The 15,906-nt window shown below is 33.9% G+C and overlaps 1 protein-coding gene across 5 annotated transcripts in view; it reads left to right on the forward strand.

Moving 5' to 3' along the window:
- The window catches only part of COL21A1 (collagen type XXI alpha 1 chain), a 169,141-nt gene that overhangs the window by 113,363 nt on the left and 39,872 nt on the right, over positions 1–15,906 (forward strand). The gene's annotated exons all lie outside the window — the stretch shown is intronic.

Raw genomic sequence — 15,906 nt, forward strand, 5'->3', positions numbered from 1 at the left:
TCTCTAGGACTTACTCATTTTGCATAATTGAAACTTTGTACCCTTTGACCAATACTTCCCTGTTTCCCCCTCCTCCTAGTCCCTGACAACCACCAATCTGCTCTCTGCTTCTATGAGTTTGACTATTTTAGATTCCTTGTATAAGTAGGATGATATAATATTTGTCATTCTGTGTCCAGCTAATTTCACTTAGCACGTTCATCCATTATATTGCAAATAGTAAGATTTCCTTCTTTTTGAGGCTGAATAATATTACTGTATATGTGTATATCTGTATCTCTCACTTATTTATTTATTCATCCCTCGATGGGCATCTAAGTTGCTTTCATATCTTGGCTATTGTGAATAACACTGAAATGAACATGAGAGTGCAGATATCTCTTCGAGATCCTGATTTCCATTCCTTTGGATATATACCCAGAAATGGGATTGCTGGATCATATAGTAGTTCTATTTTTAATTTCTTGAGGAATCTCCATACTGTTTTCCATTGTGGCTGGGCCAATTTACATTCCTACTAACAGTGCACAAGTGTTCCAGTTTCTGCACATCCTCACCAATACTTGTTGTCTTTTTTTTTTTTTTTTTGATGATAGAGCCTAATTGGTGTGAAGTGATACCTTGTTGCGGTTTTGACTTGCATTTCCCTGACGGTCAGTGATGTTGAGCACCTTTTCTATATACTTGTCGGTCGTTTGTATGTCTTCTTGGAGAAATGCCCATTTTTTAAATTGGGTTGTTTGGTTCTTTTGCTATTGAGTTGTATGAGTTCCATATATATTTTGGATTTTAACCTTTTATCAGATATATGACTTGCAAATATTTTCTCCCATTCTATAGGTTGCCTTTTTATTTTGTTGATGGTTTCCTTTGTTGTGCAGAAGCTTTTTAATTTGATGTAGTCCCACTTTTCTACTTTTGCTTTTGTTGCCTGTGCTTTGGTTCATAGATTAACGTATGAATTTTAGGATTGTTTTTTCTATTTATGTAAAAAAATGCTGTTGAGATTTCCATAGGGATTGCATTGAATCTGTAGATTATTTTGGGTGGCATGGAAGTTTTAACAATATAAAGTGTTCCAATACATGAACTAGAGATATCTTTCCATTTATTTGTATCTTTTTAAATTTCTTTCATCAGTGTTTTGTAGTTTTTATTTCCTTGGTTTAGTTTATTCCTAAGTATTTTATTATTTTTGATCCTATTTTTAATAGGATATTTTTCTTAATTTCTTTTTTGGATAGTTTGTTGTTAGTAGATAAAAATACAACTGATTTTTGTATGTTGATGTTGATTTTGTATCTGGCAACTTTACTGAATTCGTTTATTAGTTTTAACAGATTTTTGGTGGAGTCTTTAGGGTTTCCTATATATAAGAACATGTCATCTATAAACAGAGACGGTTTTACTTCTTCCTTTCCAATTTGGATGTCTTTTATTTCTGTTTCTTGATTAACTGCTCTGTCTGGTACTTCCAGTACTATGTTGAATAGAAGTGGTGAAAGTGGGCATCCTTGTCTTGTTCCTCATCTTAGAGGAAAAGCTTTTAGTTTTTCATCTTTCAGCATGATGTTAACTGTGGGCTTTTCACATAAATGTGGTATTTATTGTGTTGAAGTAAGTTCCTTCTATATCTAATTTATTGAGGATTTTAATCGTGAAATGGCATTGAAGTTTGTGATGTGCTTTTTCTGCATCTATTGAGATGATCGTGTGATTTTTATCTTTATTTTGTTAATGTGGTATCACATTGGTTTGCATATAGTGAACCATCTTTCATCCTGTGAATAAATCCCACTTGATCGTGGTATATGATCCTTTTAATGTGCTGTTAAATTCAGCTTGCTAGTATTTGTTGAGGATTTTTACAAGTATGTTCAACAAGGATATCGGCCTGTAATTTTCTTTTCTTGAGGTTTTGTCTGGCTTTAATATTGGGCTGATGCTGGCCTCATAAAATGCATTTGGAAGTGTTCTCTTTTCTTCTGCTTTTTGGAAGGTTTTTAAGAAGGACTGGTCATTCTTTAAATGTTTGGTAGAATTTACCTATGAAATCATCTGATCCTGGGACTTTCTTTATTGGGAGGTTTTTCACTACTGTTTCAATCTCCTTATTTGTTGCTGGTCTGTTCAGGCTTTCAATTTCTTCTTAATTCAGTTTGGGTAGGTTTTATGTTTCTAGGAATTTATCCATTTCTTCTAGTTTGTCCAATTTGTTGGCATGCTATTATTCATAACAGTCCCTTATGATCTTTTTCTTTTTTTTGCTTCTGTGGTATCAATTGTAACGTCTCCTCTTTTGTTTCTGGTATTGTCTTCTCTCTTTTTTTCTTAGTTAGCCTAGCTCAGGATATGTCCATTATTTTTTTTATCTTTTCAAAGAACCAACTCTTGCTTCATCTATTTTTTCTATTCTTCATTTATTTTTGCTCTAATCTTAATTATTTCCTTCCTTCTGCTAACTTTGGGCTTAGTTTGTTCTATTTTTAGTTCCTTGCACTTTTTGTTATTAATCTGGGGAGCACATTCGCATGCATGTACCACAAGTATAAACCTGAGTTCACTCCTTTTTAACAGCTTTATTGATGTCACATATCACACAATTTAACCCTTTAATGTGTACAATTAATGGTTTCTAATATATCGGCAGAGTTATTCAACCATCACTAAAGTCTAATTTTAGAACATTTTCATTACCTCAGAAAGAAACCCTGTACCCATTAGCAGTCACTCTATTTCCTCCCAGCCGCCAGCCCTCAATTTCCGGCCCAACCCAACTTCTAATCTTTTTGTCTCTGGATTTGCGCATTCTGGACACTTGATATAAAAAGACTTATAAAATATGTGGTCTTTCATGGTTAACCTCTTTCACTTACCACAGCATTTTTGAGGTTCATCTACATTTTGGCCTGTATCAGTGCTTTATTCCTTTTTATAGCTGATAATATTCTATTATCTATTGTATGAAAATGTCACATTTTATTTATTCGTTCATCTGTTGATGGACGTTTGGGTTCCTTTTGTTTTTTGGCTGTTATGCATAGTGCTGTTATGAATATTTGTGTACAAGTTTTTGCATGGACATATGAGTTTTTATTTCTTGAGTGTGTTCCTAGTAGTGGAATTGCTGGAGCATATAATTATGTTTAATATTTTAAGGTCATTTCACCTTCATATTTGCTCTCTTGATGGATGCGTGCCATCCTTCATATTTAACCTTGGTTTTGTCTCCCATTTTCTAACTGGTGTGGATCATCTAAAAATAATTAGGTTTATTCTTTCTTGTCTATTTGTAATTTTTTACTGGAATCATTTGCAATTTTTGAAAAAGCCTATTTAATTAAAAAAAAATAGATTTTATTTTTTAGAGCAGTTTTAGATTCACAGCAAAACTGAGTAGAAAGTACAGAGTGTTTTCATATATCCCCTGCCCCCACCACCAGTACAGCTTCCCTCACAATCAACTTCCCACACCAGAGTGGTACAGTTGTCACAATTGATGAACCAGCATTGACACATCCTTTTCACCCAAAGTCTATCGTTTACATTAGGCTTCACTCTTGGTATTGTATATTCTATGGTTTTGGACAAATATATAATGACATGTATACACCATTATAGTATCATACAGAATAGTTTCACTGCCCTGAAAATCCTCTGTGCTCTGCCCATTTGACCCTCTTTCCAGCTAACCTCTGGAAACCCCTGATCTTTTTACTATCTCCACAGTATTTACTTTTCCAGAATGTCATATAGTTGGAATCATACAGTATGTAGCCTTTTCATTGACTTCTTTCACTTAGTAATATGCGTTTACAATTCCTCCGAGTCTTTTCATGGCTTGAAAGCTCATTCCTTTCTAGTATTGAATAATATTCTTTTGTCTGAATATTCCACAGTTTATATTTCCTTTTTGAAATCTTTGAATAATGAATCATACCTAATTTTTTCCTGACCTTTTAAAAACCTGTTTTCTTCTTCCTATCCAGCTGTTTGTTTAAAAAATTTTAAAGCCTACAGAAAATTGAATTACATAAATATATGAATATTTAGTTCTATAATTTTGTCAAATCATAGGTAAGTAAATTTCTCTCCTCAACACTTAAGCCTGTATCTCCTAAGAATTCATTAAATTCCATTATGACACCCAAGAGATTTAATATCAATACAATAATGTTTCCTAATGCCCATATTCAAATATTTTCAGTTGTCCAAAAAATGTCCTAAATGGCTATTGTCCTAAATACCCGGATACTATCAAGATTGGTGCATTACATTTAATTGTGTGTTAGTCAGCATTCTCCAGAGAAATAAAACCAATAGGATGTGTGGATCTGTGTGTGTGTTTGTGTATTTATATATAATATATATGTCAAATATATTTATATGTCATATATATCAAATATATAAATATTTACATATTTTGTGTGTATACATATTATATATATATAGAGAGAGAGAGAGATCGAGATTCATTCATTCAAAGGAATTGTCTCATGCAATTGTAGGGACTCTACTTTCTGTCATTATAGTTTTACCCCTCTTACAATTTCAATTAAATATAGTCATACAGTATTTAGTCATATGGATATATGAGAGTTGGTTTTTTCATTCCTCAGCTGATGAAAATTTGAATTGTTTCCTATATTTGGAATTTATGAATAATGTTGATATGAATATTCTCATATCTATCTGAGTTGGAGATATTTTCATTTCTCTTGGGTTGATACCTAGTAGAATTGCTGGGTTGTATGGGGAGTGTATATTTAACTTCTTAAAAAACTGCCAAACTATTTTCCAAAGTGGTCTCATTCTTCCCTATTTCCATCAGTAATTCATGAGAATTCCAGTTTTACACATCCTGTCAACACTTAATATTATCGCATTTTTTATATTTTAGCTATTTTAGTTGGTGTGTAATGGTTATCTCATTGTGGTTTTAGTTTTGCATCCTCTGGTGACAATGTTGAGATCTTTTGATGGCCTTCTTGGTTGTCTGTATTCTTTTGTGAAGTGTCTATTCAAAACATTTGACCATTTAAAAAAATTGCATTTTTGTCTTCTTGTTAAGGAGTTGTAAGGGTTCTTTATATATTCTGGATGTAAGTCCTTTATCAGATATGCATTTGCAAGTATTTTCTTTCATTGCATTGCCTTTTCATTTTCTTAATGGTGTCTTTTGATGGGAAAAGGTTTTTAATCTGGATAAAGTCCAAGTCCTTAAATTTTTTTACGGTTCATGGTTTTTGTGTCCTATTTAAGAATCTCTACATAACTTAAGGTTATAAGGTTTTCTCCTATTTTTTCTTCTAAAAGAAAAATAATTTAATTTTTCTAAACACTATTTAGATCATTATACTCTTTAAAATTTTATTAGCTTAGCTTACAGATTTAGGTCTATGATCCATTTTGATGATTTTAATTTCTATATATGGTGTGAGGTAAAAGTCAAGGTTCTTTTTGTATGTGTGTGTGTGAGGAAGATTGGCCCTGAGCTAACACCTCTTGCCAATCTTCCTCTTTCTGCTTGAGGAAGATTGTCGCTGAGCTAACATCTGTGCCAATCCTCCTCTACTTTGCATGCAGGACACTGCAACAGCACGGCTTGATGAGAGGTGTGTAGGTCTGTTCCTGAGATCCAAACCCACAAACCCAGGGCTGCTGAAGCAGAGCTCGAAAACTTACCCACTATACCACAGGGCCAGCCCCATGCTTATTGTTTTTTTCTATTTGGAGACCCCATTATTCCAGTGCCATTTATTGACAAAACTATCATTTCCTATTGAATTACATGAACATTTTTGCCAAATATCAATGGGTCAATGTATTTGTGAAACTATTTTTGGACCCTCGATTCTGTTTCACTAATCTATACTGCTATCTTTTCATCAACAATACACTGTCCTGATTATCATAGCTTTAAAATAAGTCTGGAAATCTGGTAGTGTAAGTATCTAGATTTGTTTTTCTTTTTTTAATTGTAATGGATAATCTAGTTCTATATAAGCTTTAGTAGCAGTTTGAAAATTTTTACAGAGTGCCTTCTGAGGTTTATTAAATAAACTTTTTAGTTTGGAGTAATTTTAGGTTTACAGAAAAGTTGGAGATATAGTACAGGAAGTTCCCATGTGTGCTTTACCCAGTTTCTCCTGATGTTACTATCTTATATTACTATGGTATATTTGTCAAAACTAAGACATCAGTATTGGCACGTTGCTATAAACTGAACTGCATACTTTATTTAGGTTTCATTAGTTTTTCCACTAATGTCCTTTTTCTGTTTCATGACCAATCCAGGATCATATCTCCTTAGTCTCCTCTAATCTGTGGTAATTTATGTCTTGTCTTGTCTTCCATGATTTTGGCAGTTTTGAAGAGCATTGATTAGGTATTCTGTAGAATTTCGCTCTATTTCAGTTTGTCTGATATCCTCCTCATGGTGGAATTGTGTTTTTTTGCGTGGGGGGAGGATACCCAGAGTTGAAGTGCCCTTCTCATCATATCCACATGGCTCCTCATTAGTTATATTAACCTTGGTCACTTGGTTATGGTCATATTTTGTCTGGTTTCTCCACTGTGAAGTTACTGCTTTCTTCACATTCTTTTTGGAAGTGAGTCACCAAGTCCAACCCCTACTCAAGATGGGGGTTTGGGGTGAGATTAAGCTCCAACTCTTAAAGGAGAGAGTATATACTTACCTTTACATTTATTTGGGGAGAGTTATGGTTGTAACAATATTGAGTCTTCCAATCCATGAACATGGTATATCGTTTCACTTATGTAGGCTTTCTGTAATTTATCTCCGCAATGTTTTGTAGTTTTCAGTGTATAGATCTCATATGTCTTTTGTTAAATTCATACCCAAGTATTTTACTTTTTTAATACTGTTGAGAATAGATTTAAACAAAAATTTTCTTTTGTTGTTGCTAGCATATTAAAATACAATTAGTATATTGATCCTACATCCTGCAGTGTTGCTAAATTCAATTATTGGTTCCTGCAACTTTCTTTGTAAATTCCTTAGGTTTTTCTGTGTAGATGACATTATTGTCTGCCAACAAAGATGATTTTCTTCTTCTGTACTAATTTATATGACTTTTATTTATTTTATTAGTTTTATTGCACTGGCCAGGCCCTCCAAAGCAAGACTGTGTACATTCTTGCCTTGTTTCTGACCTTAGGTAGAGAGCCTTCACTCTCACCCATTAAGTGTTGGTTGTTGGTTTTGCATATAAACCTTTCATCAGGTTGAAGAAATTACTTTTTATTCCTACTCTTTTGAGAGTTTTTCCTCTTTTTAGTTAAGATTAGGTGTCAAATTTTGTCAAAAACTCTTTCTGTATTTATTGAGTTGATTATATTGCTTTCCCCTCTTATTTCTTTGATATGATGTATAACATTAATTGATTTTTGTATGTTACACTAATCTTGCATTATTGGGATAAACCCAAATTGGTCATCTTATATCATTCTTTTTATATATTGCTGGTTTCAATTTGGAAATGTTTTACTAAGGACTTTCATGTTTATGTTCATGAAGGATATTGATCAGCAGTTTTCTTTTCTTGTGATATTTTTGCATGGCTTTGGTATCAAGGTAATACTAGCTTCTATTTTCTCAAAGAGTTTGTGTAGAATTGATGTTGTTTCTTACTTATTTGGTAGAATTTACCAGTGAAGCCATCTGGACATGGGCTTTGTAGGTGTGAGGAGGATTTTAATTACTAATTAAATTCCTTTACTAAATGCTGGGCTATTTAGTTTCTCTTCCTTCCTGAGTATTGGTAATTTGTGCCTTTCAAGGAGTTTGTTCATTTTACTTAATTTTCAAGTTTGTTGGTATATTTTGTTTATAACACTGTGTTATTATTGTCTTTTTAATGTAGGATTTGTGATGTTCTATCTTTCATTCCTGATGCTATGTATTTTGTAATAATGATTTATTATTGCTATTTTCAATTGAGATCAAGTACCACAGCGTTTTTCCTCATCTCCTCCTTTCTTATGTGGGCCTGGTGATTTTTTTGTTGAGCAGTTCCTTCATAACTTTCTCTTACTTCTTACATGAAAACTGGCTAGCTTAAGCATCCTGTCTCTCATAGAGTCAATAAGGGTAAAATTTATTCTCTTAGGAAATCAGCCATTCTATCTAGATTTTTCAAGTGACCTGTATAGAATTGTGCAAATTTCTTTCATGATTTTTAAAAAGGTTTCTCTTTTTAAATCTTAATTTTCTCTGTTTCAATGATTATTCGTTCTTTGTCATTACTTTGAGTATTTATGCTCTTTCTACTGTTTTTTGTTTGATTATATGAGATTTTGGTTTCTCTAATATGTTGGTTTTTAGTCAAAGATCCAAGATTGTAATTTAATTAACTTCATTGATCTTTCTGTTTGTTTTGTTGTTTACTTTTATCTATATTACTTGCTTCTTCCTTTCTTTTCTCCTAAATTTTTTCTAGCTTTTACAATTTGGAATTGAATTAGTTTGTTTTCATTCTTTTACTACTTTTTGCTCTTAGTATTTAAATTATATTTTTCTGATTAGTGTTTCAATTATATCTCCTTGATTTTAATGTGCAATGTTTCCATTAATATTATTTTTTAGAAATTCTGCAATTTTGGTTTTATTTCTCTTTTTCCTAAGAGTTATTTAAAAGTTTAAGAAATTGTTTTAGGTTGAAAGGCTTTTTATTTAGATTCTGTTGTCAATTTCTGGTTTTATGACTGTTATTTGTATAATTTCTTCCTTATGGGATTTATTGCATTTTTTCTTTGATTTATTATATGTTCAACTTTCAGGAATGTTCCCTGCACATATGAGAAGGTAAATCTCTATTTTGAGAATGTGAAACAATATACATTCATAAGATCTACATTATGGAATCTCTTGTTTAGATCTTCTATATACTTAATTTTTGGTTTGTTTGACTTCTTGTGGACAGAGAGTGATGTGTTGGTGTCCTCATGGTGCATTTTCATCTACTTCTGCTTCCACCTTCTGTTTCATGAAGGTGTTTTTTATGTTATTTGTTCGTAGATATTCACAACTGTTAATCTTCATTTTGAATTGTGGCTTTACCATTATAAATATCATTTTATGTCTCCTTTAATAGTTTTTAGCTTGAATTCTACCTCTTTTACATCAGGATTACATTATTTCTCTCTGATTACTTTGATTTGCTTGCTATACCTTTGCCCATCCTTCTGTTGTTTAGCTTTAGCTTTTTGAACACTTTGTTCTAATTGTTTCTCTTATATCAAGCATGGAGTTAGTTTTTTGCTTTTTAAAGAGATTAAGTTTATTTTTATTCATTCACTGATAGGTTTTGTCTTACTTCTGTCATAATGCTTATATTGTAATTTTCTTATACTTACTAGGTGCATTATACTATATTTACCAGGGTTCTTTCTCAATGTGGTCTGTTGTTTTTTTCTTTTTTGCTTTCATTTACTTTGGGATTTAGAAAGATTTATATATTTTTTTCAAGGAGTTTTGTTTTCTTCCAGTTTTACTGAGATAATTGTTATGTAGCACCATATAAGTTTAAGGTGTACAGCATAATGATTTGACTTATGTATGTTGTGAAATGATTACCACAATAAGTTTGGTTAACATCCATTGTCTTATACAGAGACCAAAAAAAAGAGAAAAAAATTTTTTTCCTTGTGATGAGAACTCTTAGGATCTCCGCACTTAACTTTCGAGTATACCATGCAGCAGTGTTAACTACAATGGTTTTTATACTAATACCTTTAGCAGTGTATAAAAACACATTTCAGAACTCCTTTAGTGCCCCTTTGCCTTACTTAGGCGTCTATTCTTTGTTTCATTAACTTTAAATGATACCCTATCATCTATGTGGCAATTAATGCGTTTATTTTCTTTTCCCCTTTCCTTTCTCCTTTTCTTATTATCTTGTCTAATCATATTACTTCTACTATATCAGATCATGTAATATTTATAAACTTTTGCTTCCCACTCTTTCTCCACCTGTACTTTAAATCTGCAATTAAATATATCCAGTGTTTGTCGCCAGTCCCTTTATCAACATTCCATAGTCACCATCTGGGTTCGATGAAGCTTCTCCTCTAATATATTCCTTAGGAAGGGCTTGTGAATACAGTATTCTCAGAATTCTTGTATTTTAAAATTTTTTTCGTATTCTTCTTACTTGAATGACAGTTTTGCTGTCATTGTCTTGTCACTGTTACTATAACCCTGTCTTACCGCTTTTCGGTTTTTCTTTGAATTTCTTTGAAACGTTGCCCCACTGCTGTCATGTATGTTGCTGATGCCAACCTAAATGTCTTTCCTTCATAAATGGCTTTGTCTTTTTGTATGGAAGTTGAGAGGGTTAAAAAAACATTAATGTTTAAAGTCTAATAGCATAACATGTCTCAGAATTAAGAATCCCAGTTACCCCCAAAGCCTTTCAATATGTAGATCCAGGTCTTCTTTTAATTTTGGACTGTTCCCTTGGATTATAGTTTTAAATAGAAGTTCTGTTTTATTGTTTTGGCTTATATCTAAGGACCCCAATTATAGATATGTTACGACCTCTTTGACTGTCTTTTACCTCTATCACTTTTTGATCCTTTTCTAAAATTTCATTTTTGTTGGTTATGTTTAGTTTTCTCCTCAATGCCTTTTAAAATTTTAAGTTAAATCTATTCTCCCTCGGTTTCCAGTAATTTAATCATAATATCTGAGATGATTTTGTCTTTTTAATTTTTTCCTGAATTAGTTCTTATTTCATATCTTCCTTTTTTACATCTGAAAATACTTTTATAGTGTTGATCCGGGTTACAGCATTTTGTTGCAATTTTCTTCTGCTTCATGTTTATTGTTGTGTGAGGGAAAGTTACTGAAATGTTTTGATTCTCATTTTCTGTTTTTTCTCTTAGTAGTTTTGTTTGGATATTGTCTGCCAATTCTTTTTAAGTTTGAAAGGCCTTAGATATATTTAGGTCTACAATAATAGGCAGAGTTGTAAGAGTTTGAGTGGCTCATTATGCTTGTTAGTTCTAGAATGTCTCCTTTTTTATGTATAGTGAAGTTAGATGTTTCTTTAATTAATGGAATGATTTATTGGGAAGGGTTTAGTCTGTCTTCTGTTGGGGAGGTGGAGAAGTGAGAAGTATAAAGTGTTCACTTAATATTCCTTGGGCCAGCCCTGTGGCCAAGTGGTTAAAGTTCTGCGTGCTCTGCTTTGGCAGCCCAGGTTCGTGGGTTTGGATCCCAGACGTGGACCTGCTCCATTCGTCAGCCACACTGTGCAGGCATCCCACATACAAAATACAGGAAGATTGGCACAGATGTTAGCTCAGGGCTAATCTTCCTCAAGCAAAAAAAGGGAAGATTGGCAATGGATGTTAGCTCTGGGCAAATCTTCCTCACCAAAAAAAAAAGAAAGAAAAGAAAGATTCCTGTGGTACATCCAAGAGTAGATGTCAGGCAAGTAGTTAGATCCAGATAAGGAGCTCCATCTTATTTGTAGAGGGGAAGGCAGGAGAGACTGAACAAAGTTGGAAGGGATTCTCTTAGGTTTTATGAGGGACTCCTGTTTCAGGGTGAAAACAAACAAACTAGGAATGGGTAGATGCAAATGCAGGTAAATATGTTGGTTTGGTGGCAGGACGTTTGACTTCTGTTTTCTATAAGGAAGTGAGAATTGTCATCTGTTGAGAAAGGGAGAAAAAAGGCAGTTTTTGTTGATTGGAGAACTTTTTATATAGCTGTGTGGAAAATGTGACAGAGAGGAGATCAAGGAAATATAGAAGCCTTGTTGAAGTCTGTTTGAAGCTGGAAGTTACAATCTGTGTGACTGGTACTATTTTGTGTGTGTGTGTGAGGAAGATTGGCCTTGAGCTAACATCTGTTGCCAATCTTCCTCTTTTTACTTGAGGAAGATTCACTCTGAGCTAACATTGGTGCCAATCTTCCTCTATTTTGTATGTGGATTGCTGCCACAGCATAGCCCCCAGCGAGTGGTGTAGGTCCACACCCAGGAACTGAACCTGGGCTGCTGAAGTGGAGTGCACTGAACTTAACCACTAGACCACAGGGCCAGCCCTACTTAGAAGCCCAAGCATGGGTCTGAGGAAGCGTTCAGTTTGATTTATTCAGTATTGGGGTTTGCATGAGTAGGTGAGTGGATGAACAGAGAGGTAAAGGGGTGAGAATTTTAGTTAGAGAGCAGCTGAAATACTGAAACTTGGTGTTTCAACTGGATATGAAAAGAAGTGAACACGGGAGAGGAGAGATTATAGCAGAAGACATAATTTATCGTATACTTACTACGTGCTTGGCTCCTTTCTCAGCACTTCATGTGCATTCTCACATTAATCTTATAAATCATGAGTTACAAGTAAAAACAAATTTATCCTTTTACAAATGAGGAAACTAAAGAATGAGAGATTGTCATTTGTCCAAGATCACATAGCCATAACTTAATAACCAACGAAAATTTCTTTCACCAAATTGTTGAAAAATCACGTTATACCCAAATAATCTTCCCAAATGTAGAAAGTGATGATGAAACTATTGACTCTGTTTTTATGACATTTTAACTAGATTAAAATAGTGACCTTATCTTTTAAAATATTCATTTTGCCTAAATTATGATGTCAAATCATAGCAGTACAAATATAAAAATAACATATTATTTGAAAAGAATGCAGCCTAAAACAAATCATAAGAGTAAGGGATTGTTCAAATCCCAACTTTTTTGGTGGCAGTGGGGTAGCTAACTTTTATGGATCTTTCCTTCACCTAAAGCTGTGAGAGGCACTTTCACTAAGGCTCTTGTTTTATTTTCCTAAAAAAAAAAAATCTTTGAAGTTGGAAGTATTAATGTCATTTAGACTTGAAAATCAGATTTAAAGAGATTAAAGAGTTTACCCGAAAGTGCCGTTACATGGCAGAGCTGGAATTCCAGGCCCAGTTTGTGTGATTCCCCCTTGGCATAATGCTTTCCCAACTTCTTGTTTGTCTGTCTGTCCAGCCGGGAGAAGCTTCCCCAGCCTTACGTCTTCAGTATATCCTTGGCATGCTGGACATTTGTTTACATACACAGAATAAACCGTGCAGTACGATCAAACTCAAAAGAAAATGCTTAATAACAAAATAAGGATCTTCCCTCAAGATTAAATTATATTTTAATGGTCACACACCTTCTACCTGATTTTGAGGGTTGCTACGGCCACAAACTAAATTACTCTCCATCTTTTTATTTTCTGTGGGTAAGTCCCAAAGACCACAGCGTGAAAGGAAATACACATGCAGTGCAAGTTTCATATGTCTGTTTTTGGTTAAATTCCCTTTTTTTAAAATAACTGGCTTGTTGTAGAATAAATCATCTTTGACATTAGCTGTAGAAATTAGATTGAGGGATAATGTTTAGTGTGACATTTTCTCAATTATTTTATACCAAGAAGGAAGTTAATAGAATAGCAAAATGATAAATTAGAGGTAGGGGCATACCATATGCCTTTTCCACCAGCCAAACAAAAGGGTTCTCCAGGTCATGAGCAATCAAGTGATCGGGTTGAGTTCTGGTCACAGTACCGAATTTCATAGGCTAGTTGTGTATTGCATTTGGTTATTTTATGGAAAATGACCAATCAGAAATCATCTTTTCATCTTCCAATGAATCATTATTAAAAGAACAAAGAGAACATTCTTAGGTAAAGATTACTTGCCATCATCTTGTGATAACTAACCTACATAGTATTCCAAAGGCATGCCTATCCGCAAATGTTTTTCCCAATTTTTTACCCTCTCAAAACCCAGAATTTAAGAAGAAATAGTCCATTCCTCCTTCCTTGATATGCTCCAAAGGTTGTAAAGAGGGCATCATATTGTCTTACAGGTAGTCTTACGTTATGTTCACTATTTTAAGTACTCTATGTGATGAGAAAAAAAAAAAAAAACTCATGTAAGATATGTTTCCTGTCTTTAAAGAATGTACAAGTCAGGAGAACAACTCCTACATAAACAAGAAACCTGCGGAACAACCTGGCCATCATAAAACTCAGTGCCAGAGTAAAGCTGTCCAATGCCATTGTAGTTCACGCAGAGGGGGATGGGTAAGAGCCAAAAGGGTGTGAGATCTGGGCTAGAGCAGTGGTTCTCAAAGTGTGGTCCCAAGACCAGCAGTATCTGCACCTCCTGGGAACTTGTTAGAAATGCAAATTCTTGGGATCAACCTCAGATCTATTGAATCAGAAATTCTGGGGTGGGGTCCACAATCTGCAGTGTAATAAACCCTCCAGATGATTCTCATTCTGGTACTGTAATCACTGCTGTGGATTACAAAGAATCGGTGATATTTTGTTCATGTAATTCTGTATCATTCTGACTATCTGTCCTAACCAAAAGTAGGAAAAATAAGAATAAACTAAATCTTCACATAATTGTGGGACTTCATTATTGATAAACCTTGCTGATGGTTCAATCATTTTTTTTAAAAAACCCTGCTAATTAGAATAAAAATAATAAGATTGAGTCAACGGTCAGAGAAGTAAAAAGAGAGTTTTGTTTTTTTTTTTTTACCAACTTAAGGAGTCATGTAATCCCAAATTAATTGTTTCTACTATGTATTTGCCCACTGCCCTCCCCACTTTACTTTATATACAGAAGATATGAATTACAGATTTGCTTAACGAGTCACATATGACACTACCTGGAGTGAGGAGGGAGTACCCTAATGACTTACAGCTGTGCCATGGTTCTCACATTATCAAAATTACCTTGAGACCTGGTAAACGGATTGCTGGGCTCCACCATCCAGAGATTCTGATTCAGTAGGTATGCAGCAGGGCCTGACGTTTTCCATTTGGAAGAAGTTCCCAAGTGAAGCTGATCTGGCTGGTGTGGGGGCCACACTTGAGAACCACTGCCTCGAAGACTCCTGACTAGTGATGTGAGTGTTAAATTCAGGTATAGTTATTGCACTATTTCCCTGTTGTATTAGGACCTGACATAGCCCTTTCCTCTAATTGGTCAGACTTTTTAAACTGTAGCTTTTGGGAATCTAACATACATCTTTGTTCCTCTTTGATATTTTCATAAGCTTTTCTGTAAAACCATGGGGTCAGCAGGACCTCCCCTCGCCCCAGTTTGGTTAATTTACAGGAAAACATTATTCCTTGCTCGTTCTATCCTCAACTGTCATCTGGTGTTTGTAAATAAAATTGGAACAGATGAAATATTTGGCTTTAGTTGGTATTTCACTGTGCTAATGAAATGCAAGAATTCATAAAAGGAGGAGAATCAATGTTTATATAATGTGATATGGTTGAATTTTTTTCTAAGTACTGACTATGTTTACCAAGTTTTATTGGTTTTTCCCTCTGTGGTTCATTTTCTACAGTTTTGGGAAAATCATTAGAGTATGAGTCTATGGAAAACTGTGTTGGCATATGCTTCAGTGCGTATATTCTGAGACTCCTTCCCCTTAAACCTATTTCAACTCAGATATTTGAGGTATTTACAAGAGAAATACTTTTGTTTTACTTTCTCTCTTGCTCTCACGTAGGAAGAAGTGTTTTCTCTGGTATGCAACAAGTGTGGCGTAATTTTTTGCAAAGAACTTTGCTTGAGGGTGTGTGTGTGTATTTCAAGAGGCTCTCCCCCACTACCCTTTATTTTTGTCTGTACAATTTAATAGCTGTATTGATCTGAGGATATTATACATTTTAGGATTAATTCTGCTAATATTTATTGTTAGTAAGTGTAGTGTCAGACACTTTTGTATACACTAGTAATTGATTCACTTGGGAAAAACTTTTAGGATGCTAAAAGGTGAATATAAAATAAGATGCTTAAATTTGAGTGAAGTAATTTAAAAATATGTGATTGAAAACTATTATAATTTTGACAGCTACCTAAAAATATACATT

This window comes from Equus quagga, chromosome 15 (assembly GCF_021613505.1).
Source record: "Equus quagga isolate Etosha38 chromosome 15, UCLA_HA_Equagga_1.0, whole genome shotgun sequence".
In the NCBI taxonomy this organism is placed as follows: Eukaryota; Metazoa; Chordata; class Mammalia; order Perissodactyla; family Equidae; genus Equus; species Equus quagga.